Here is a 9,465-nt window from a genome sequence, read left to right on the forward strand (position 1 = left end):
CTAGCCGAATAGCATTAGTATCTAGTTGGCCTTCTTGCTGCCGACAACATCCGATGAGTGGAAAGATATCTGAGAATTTTCAGGAGCCAGTTAGATTAAAATTTAAAGTGTAAGTAGTGCATTCAATTTCATGATATATTTGTGATTCGATGCTGTTATATAAAATAAAAACTAATTTGACACAACCCGGCATCGATCTGAGAACGCGAAGATCTTCAGTCAAACGTTTTCCAGACTGAACTCTTCCATCTTTCACAAACACGCTAATAAGCATTCCGCAAAAGAAAGAACCGCTCGACTAGGTTCGGCGATCAAATGCGAGTGCACGCTTGGTATTGGGTCTGATTTTGGTCGAACTGCTAGTCATAGAATACTTAGTATATGTCTAGATATAAAAGAATCGGCACATAACATTTTATTGAAATGGAGTCTTCAAGCAAAAATATAAATTTGTTTGCCGAAACCCGGGATTGAACCGGGGACCTTTAGATCTTCAGTCTAACGCTCTCCCAACTGAGCTATTTCGGCTGCTGGTTAATGCAAGAATCTATTGCTGTGTGGAGGATGAAAAAAAGCAAGGAGACAAGAAAGCTGCACATTACTCAATGCGCGTTGCAGTTGTCAAAAGTGATAAGAACCAGGTCATACAAATTATAAGCATTGCAAAGACGAGGATTACACTTATTGACCCACTCCAAGGAATCCTTATCAGTTTGCTATTACCTTACACGAGGCCTTCCATTGAGGTTGTTCATAACATTCCAAGAAAACAACATGTAGGCTTCATTAAAATTATTGAGTCAGCTGATTGGTTTTCGTTGGAATAATTTTTCATTCAAATTAAACCACTCCTTGAAAGTCGTTCGGTATGTTTAACTTTATTTATTAATTCCGATTCGCCGTTCAACAACATCAAAAGTTGCAATCAGAAGTTCCCAGAGAGTTCTCCCAGAGGGCAACATCGAAATCTAGACTTTCAGTACAAACTGTATGGGGTAATGAAGACACACGGTTTACATTTAAGTCTTCGAAAGAATAAATTTATCTATTCTGCTTAGAAATATTGTAATAAAATCTTTAATGCATCTTAAACGAGCAGAGTACAATTGCGAATGTTATCATTTCCTGTTTCGGAATATGTTTAAGTATTCTCTTCTGCCTAGCACCTAATATTGTCATTCCACATGCCTATCGTCCTACATCGTGTGAAGCCGGACGAAAAATGTTCTAAAATGGCACATTGATTTGATTTCTCTGCCACCAATATTACATTTTCCGGCTTGCCTGGCACGATATACCCAGGATATGGATGTTCATCATGTACCGATGTGTGCGTGGCGAAGCCGGAATACATTCATATATTAACTTTGAAATTCAATATATATGCAGACACACCATATTCCTTTCGGGGTGTGACATTGGAATGAGAACAACTCGAGAAAAAACAACCAACCTACCCCAAAGGATGGCACAATTGGGTGTTCCCTCGCCCACGGGCAAGCCGACTACTAACCTCCTTCGGCGTTCAAGGTCAGGAAAAACCATGGGTACGTGTGTTTTTGTGAGCATTTTTCCACGAAAACATACCGGCATCCGACGATGACGTGTGAATAATATCACTCGCAAGAGAAATTGCCGACGATCAAGGGGAAAAAAGTTGGCTGATTGAATGACAAAGAGAGCAGGAGCGAAGGAGAGTGCAAGCAAAAATGTAGGAAAGAAAAACAACACCCCGCGGAATCCAATATGGCAATTCCACACCGACACCCTCCGGATGGAATGGAAACAGTTGGGAAGCGAGCGAAAAGTGAGTGGGAAAAATGGAAAACCTTCTGCGCCCGGGAAACGGTGAGACGAGTAAACGATAAAAGAAAACGGAAACTACAAAGGCACCCAATGGCTGGGCCCATGTGAGACCGTGAGATTTATGAATGCCTACATATGGCAGACTCCTGCTGCTGCAGCCGAACGATGAGGATGCTGTTTCATGCCGCCATGTTGTTGCTTTTTTCCGTTTGTGTGCCATCTTCAATGGTTGCCAGCCTCATTTACACGATATTGCCAGCGTCGCCGTCACCGGCAAGATGCTCACGCTCCGTTCAAACGGTGAATCCTAATCTCGCCATCATAGAACACCTACGGGTGAGGGCAAAAAAAAGAAGTAGCATTGTTATCCCGAAACCGAAGGGAACTGTATAGATTCTAGCAAAAGGAGCAAGCAGAAGGCAAAACTAGACGCCATATCTGACAGCCCAATCGTCCTTGGTTCGCCTGGCTGAGCTGATACAATGGTTTGCTAAGCCCAGCTTCTAGATGAGATAAATTCCGTGATCTATCCCTGACATCCGATCGACCCAATCTTGCCTTCTCTGCCCGGCATTCGCCCGGAATGAGATAATAGTTGGCTTGAAAAATTGCCGACACTCATCGGCAGGAATCCGTACGCCTCCAAAACGTGGAACCTCAAACGTTACGTCTCGGTGGAGGTCCCGTCCTAACGAAGACGATGTCGTCCTCTTCCGAAAAGCTGTGCGTAGGATGGAAATTGATCAGCTTTCCGTGCGGTGTATTTGATGAAAATCGAATCTAAATAGCAGACAAACGCCTCCTTTCTACCACGTCTTCCAATAGATTCCGAAACCTTCCGAAAAGTCTCCATCAGAATTCACCAGCACCTGCGTTGATGTTGATTGAAATAATCCTCCACCGGCGGGCCCCTACTCTCGGGTTGGTTACAAATTCTTGCCTTATTCTGTCTACGACTGTGCTGATCGGCTTTCGGGTCGACAAGCTGCACCAAAACACTTCGAGCTCCACAACTCCTCCCAGCCTAATCAGGAATTCCGTTGGATGTCCTAATAAACACTAAATAAAAGTTCATTATCATTTCATGCCACGATGTTCCATCACAAAAAGCCTGTAACGCCTGCAGCCTGTTCGGTTGCCTGTGTTGACTTTTTTACCCCACTTTTCCGACTTTTCGCTGCCTACTTTGATCCATTTTTCCCCCCCCCCCCCCCTCCACTCTCGTGAGGCCTTGTTTTGCATAAACTGCTTACGTGACAAACTATCGCTCGCGGGCAAGTTTTCTGCACCGAAAGCTTTCGAAATTTTTTTTCAACTCACCAGCTTTTTCGCCAGTTTTCTTAGCATCTTGTTTGGCGCGAATGAAGGCGAAAATAAGCCTTCTTTTGTAACACTTTCCGGAGCAAAAAGAACAAAAAGTTGAAAAGCATTTTACCCCGAAGCAAAGGCACGCTCGTTCGTGAAGAATGTTTTTATTTGTTGAAGCGAAAGAAAAGGAAAACAAAACATGTAAACATCAAACAGTAATATAGGTAACGTACGAAAAAAAAAACTGAGCAACCTCTTACGGTAGAGAGAAAGAAGGAAAGAAAATTGAAAAGGCACGAACCAAATTGACTTTTCGACCAGTTTTTCATCACTTTAGCCCGGGGTCGTGCTATCAGTGTTTCACCTGATCACATCACACTTTGCTAGGCCATCTGATAACCATCGTTTTAGCTTTCCATCCAGGCAAGAAAGTGAAAACCCTTGCAACTTGGAAAAAACTACGCATCTGTACTCCAGCTTTTTCCTCGATAATGTGATGGGTTAAACCTAGATACGCAAGAGTTTACTTAAAACAAAACAAAAAATTATACATCCAGCCGGAACTTGATTTTTTTTTTGGGAAAACGACTTTACCTTCCACCCACCCGGTACACACATTTCCCCGCATCGGTATCGTCTGGTGGATCCTTGCCCGAGACGGAGATGAGCAGGTGTTTATAAACAAGCCCATTGTCATGTCCCTTGGGTTTCCGTTGGCTTCTTGCCAGATCATTCTTGCCAGCTTTTCTCCCCGAACCGCAACATCACCCGGAAAGTTTGCTAATGAAGACTTTTTTTTCTTTCTTCAATAAGTTACCCTTTTTCCTCGTTTTACTCATTGTATGAAAATGGGTCTCTGTTCACTTTGGTTGGCGTCTTTCGCACACGGAAAATATCGATGATGCTCGCTCTTCATGAGTTCAGCAAAAAGCTTTCGATTCAGTTCGATATAAAGGAGCAGGAAACTTCAATGGTGGAATTATAACTTTTCCTGGAAAAAATATTCTCCTTTTATTCAATCAATTTCTACCAAAGGCATCGATTCAGGTAAGTCGGTGTGATTTCTTCTCTTCTATGGCACTGACTCTCTTCCCCTTCTTATAGGCTCATTTGCAGAGTTCCTTTATGGGAACTTCTTTCACATATTTTCACGAGCATGCCTCGTTATTCCCTTGTGTGTGTTCCCTTCATATCACAACCAACGTTACACAAGCAGTAACGTACACCTTTGGGAAAGCTAAAAGCTTCGTAATGCACCGAGCACCGAGATGAAAACATTTGATTTCGCCATCTTGGAGCTGTTCAAACAATTACTTACCAGGGGATGCCGTTTAACCTACCGCTTTGCGTGCGTTGTAAAATGGCCGCTGAATCAGCAACTATCCGCCACCCATACACGCACCCATGACTCACACCATCATAATTGCTTCCGCGGTCGTACACTACCTTTAATGTGGCCGCCCGCTAATGGGGAAAAGCGTTCGAAGCGCCTCAGTCCCAAACCGGGAAACAGAGGACTGAGCCCCACAAGGGAGGACAACAAACAAAACCTGAACGCTTGACCATCAAAGCACCGGTATTTCGTAATGTACACACACCGGCACACAAAGGGATATGTGGAAATCGCCAGGGGGGGCGCAAGGAGGAGTTCTGTTCTATCTGCCATTCCCGCTAGTGATCCATCGCCAGTTCGTCCAACGGGGTTTGGAGGACCGCACGTAAATGAAAGATAAATGTTGACCATCGGAAGCAAACGTACTAATATTGTTTCGAAGAGCAAAAACCGAACGCCGCTGCACAACTGACACGGTGACCGACCGGACTGGAAACCCGCCTGGACCCTAAACACACACAGAACTTCAACCCGGGTTCGGTTTCGGAGGCGGAGCAGGAGGCGACTCCAGAAGGTGACAAGCACCAAGAATGAGCCACAGCGCACAAGTGGTGACAGAAAGATTGGATTGGAGATAATGAGGGAAATGGGTAGGGGGAGGGGGAGTTTGGGCTCCCCGAGGGTACGACCGACAAGACCGAACCATTTCCCTGATCCAAGCCGCTCGTTTGGATGCTTTTGACCTACAAACCTCACTCGCCCAAGGACATTAAAGTATGGCTTCCCCTTTGCCCGAGATGGTGGTTGGAGAGTGTGTGCATGTGTGAGCTTACTGGGTGGAAAAGTTCCACAACCCCCTTTTCTACCTGTACAGTGCAGAGAGAGAGGAAAGAAGACTATCCAACGTTTTGGTAAAGATCGTGCTCCTCGTACAGGCTCTGGAAGTTGTCTTTCGGAACGCGTCACGAGAACCACGAAGACACTCGAACCAGGTGTTCTCCGGGGAACAATAAAACACTCCGCACAACGACTGGCGCTACGTGAGCCAGCAGCAAATTCTGGAACCCCTCGGTCGCAGTCTGGAAGGGACCACTCCGGGATGGCTTTTATCCTGCATCACGATCAAATTAGTGCCACACGGTACAAACGCCTCTCTCTCTCTCTCGGCGTTCATTTTCTATTTCTCGTCCTTGATTCCCCTGAGGGCAGAACTACCAACGCTGGTCCATTGTGACCGATTGTCCTGGTGAACTGCCCTGATGTCAGCCTCTCCCCCCCCCCCCCCCCCCCCCCTCAAGTGCACCGGTTGCCAACACCTTCCGCTTCCGTGCGTGATAAATGGACGCTTCCGGCAGCCTTTGCTTTCGATGTAATCAATAGTTACACTTTCAACGCTCTGGCAACCGGCACCGGCTTCGCACTTCACCCGATTGGCCGAGGACTTACGAGGTGACGCGGGTCAGCTTCCCCGGCAGGCTAATCTCCCAACCGGGGCGTGTAACGTACCTCACGGCTGCTCGTCGTCACATCTCGCAGCGGATCGACGTGCCGGGATCTGCACTCTGCTGCATTATTCATCGCCACTTCACCGATACATACGGTGGCTTCCGAACGCTACTTTCGTTACGTTGGCTTTTTTCTTTCTTTTGGGGAACGCCCGGTTCCAATGCTGGACTTTGTTTCTTTTGCCACACCGGAAACGCCGGCTTCATTTAATAATCCCTGCGCCAATATAACGGCACTTTCATTGTGCAGATGGTGCAGGGGGAAGTACAGTTTCCAAACCATGACCAATGCAAACAGAGAAGAAAAGCGAAATCAGCATCAAGATTCTTTATTTTACGTTCCAACCCATGCAAGATCTGAGTAATGAACTGTGTGTCAACAGTGGAACTATTGAATATTTCAATACCTATTAAGGCAGCAATTGCGACTTATTGAGTAATACCTTATTTTACCATTTTTATGGGTTATGTTAGCATAATAAAAAACGATTTAAAATAGATCCTTATTTTGAAAAACTAGTCTTAAAATCTGTGTACTCAGTCAGAAAGAATGAGTGAACACAATGTTACTAAAGTTAAATGAAAGATTTCGAACTGCTTGAGATTAAAATGTTTGTAGTAACTAGCAACTCTTTCACTTAGTCACTCTGCTTTCGGGAATTCGACTCCTTGCATGGCGTTATTGTATGTATTTTGAACCATAAAACAGTTCTTTAAAGATGAATTGAATGCTCATGACGAGTGAACAGTTTGATTTAAATCCGTTAAAATAGTTATTATTCCCATCACTAGTGTACAAGTAGTAGATCTGTATTAGACATACCCAAAACGCCAACCCAAGCTAACCAGGAAAAACGGATCTGTGGAATAGTTTCGACTTTTCCAAATTAAATTCTTCGCCCACTTCAAAACAACTTCCACCAACAGTTTCTCATCATCGGTCAGCCGAGTGCTTACGCATAATTTAACCATCCCTCCCAGTCCAGTCTTAGTTTTAGGAGCGAACTGACCGACCAGCTTCCCAGGGATAACTTTTCCACCAGCTGAACGGGGAGGTTTTTCGGTGGATAGTTTCGCAGATACTTTCGGACCGTAAAATTTATTTCTTTAATTGCACAACTTCACTACTTTGGCGTCGGTCGGTGCCGGTTCCGGGCGGGGTGCCGGTTTAATTGAACCACGGACGCACTTCACAGCGGCTTTGCATCCGGTTGGCCATCGTTAAGGGGAAAACTTTTTTCCCTCGCAAGGAACTTCGAGCTATGAATATATTGTTCTTCCATAACTCGCCGTCTTGGCGAGTGGAAAAAATTGGCACAAGAATGGTTTAAGGTTGTTTATCTTCGTGTGCTGTTATATACTTTCGGAAAGCTGCCCAAAAAGCTATATTCACCGGCTGTCTATTTATAGCGCAATGTGGTTTCCCGTTGCCGTTCGAAGACAGCGACCCAAAATTCATAATTGAGTTATTTGTTTCGGTGCGAAATTTTCCGGCTCCGGTGGGAAAAACAACTCCATTAGCACTACCGTTGGAAAAAAAAACACACACACCCCGATTGCAAAGATGGCTACAGTTCGTGGAAAAATGGGAAGATGAACGATAGTCGCCATAAACAACGCTCATAAACAATGGAAATGAGTCCCTGCTCGAAGTTTCACGCTCTTCGATGAGGGAAAATTCGGTAACATTCAATGTGGAAAAGAACCGGAAGAATGGTATCCCCCAATTTCGGTTCTTTCATCTCCATAAACAACACAACTCTTCACCATTTCCTTCCCCCCAATTGGAGGCGTGTCTGAGCAATAATCAGGCGGTCACTTTTCCGAGCAAACCACCAAAATCGCCGTCAGCCATTACCCCAGTTTTCAATCAATTTTAATTACTGGGTGAAAAAAATATGCCAACGGCGCCCGGTTCGGTCGACTCGTGAAATATTGCATCGATCCCCGTCCTCGGCCAATGCAGTTCAAAAATATGCACCACCCAAAATCCGCTTCTCTCGGTGAACTCTCGGGCGCTCCCGGGAAAACCAGGCATTTCCCACTTAAACATAAAACACCGAACCGTGGCGGCATATAATTTGAAAAGTTTTAATTAAATTTATTCATTCTGTGACATTTTCGGCCAGCAACCAATGCCACACACACACACACACACACACACCGTCTCGCAATGCTTTCATTTCAAACACTCAAGTACCAGCTTTAATGAATCCGTTGCATACGGAACGGCTCAACCCGTTTCCTCGAACCCGAACTGTTATAAACTTCAATATATCTCGTGTTTGTCGATGTTTTAGATTGAAACGAGGCTTCATTTGGAAGTCAACCAGAGTATAGCGGATAATTGAGGGTCAAAACCATGTTAACCACAACTTTGGGAACAGCGGAGTACAGTCGAAAGCATGTTTTAGCTTAAAGCTGTTGATAATAAATGGTATCAATTGTACAACACAACGATCCCTCTTAAAAAGATTGATTTAAAATTGTTGAAATCAGTTGTTTTTCATGTTGGGCGTTGTGTTCTTTGGATTTCAAGAAAGATTTCCATACATTCAGTCCATTTGGTGGACGCGACTGGCGAACACTACGAACTATATAATTCATATGTTTTTACTATTATTTCTTCACTCGAAAAGATCAATTATGAAATATCGTATACCTGCATTCATATTTCATTTGTTATTAAAACCACTCACAGCTGATGAGCTGATGCACTCATCCTTTTCACTTGAATTTCGTTGAACCGGAGAGAAATGATCTAAATTTGTGCCATAAAACTTATTCAATCATTGCGCTATAAAAGCCAGCATTTGCAATCTGTCAGCAGACGTAAAGTGTTCTTCAGATTTCATTCGCTCACTTTTTCTCTCGGTACCATTTGGCAGACTAATGAAAAGCGTCCACTATCCTAGCAGCTGAGATGAGAAAATGCGCATCTTTTATCTATTTAAAAATATGTAGAAATGACTGAAAGGTCATAAAGCCCGTCTGGAGTGCACTTTCTGCCCCTCAATCAGCGGTTTCATCATGACTGTGTGACTCTTTATGGCTTTCATCGTCCATTATCCACGGTAACATACCTCCCTCCGCATCCTTATAGAAACTTTCCCGTTTTCCGAGCATGCACTTTCGAACGGCTTCATCTCTTATTTTATCATTTTCCAAATTAGCCATCGCAAGTCGGGTAACCTCTAATAGTCTTAGTCTGCCAACCTGGACGAGGTACATCATTGCCACCGGCCAAGATCTACCACGGAGTCCCGGTCCGGTCAACGTCGATAGTTAAATCCGCTCCGGTGATGACCCAAATCCCAACCCCGGTGCCATCAAAACGAGAAGCTCGTAAACGAGTCCCGGTCCGTAATCGAGCGTAAAAGTCCCTGCCCCAAATCGCCAAGCCGCCCTGTCTGGAAGGGATCCTTCGTGCGCGGCGAGGTTCCCTCGAGAATTCCGGAAAAGTTCTCCCCGAAACTTCTCCATTCGCAAATATGAACGCGAACGTTAGGGGCG

The 9,465-nt window shown here is 44.7% G+C and overlaps 1 non-coding gene across 1 annotated transcript; it reads right to left on the bottom strand.

Annotated features, from left to right (window-relative positions):
- Positions 1-455: 455 nt before the first annotated feature.
- Trnaf-gaa (transfer RNA phenylalanine (anticodon GAA)) lies at positions 456-528 on the bottom strand. Its single transcript has one exon. It is a non-coding gene; the product is annotated as a tRNA-Phe (tRNA).
- Positions 529-9,465: the final 8,937 nt, after the last annotated feature.

The sequence above is a fragment of the Anopheles ziemanni genome, chromosome 3, assembly GCF_943734765.1.
Source record: "Anopheles ziemanni chromosome 3, idAnoZiCoDA_A2_x.2, whole genome shotgun sequence".
In the NCBI taxonomy this organism is placed as follows: Eukaryota; Metazoa; Arthropoda; class Insecta; order Diptera; family Culicidae; genus Anopheles; species Anopheles ziemanni.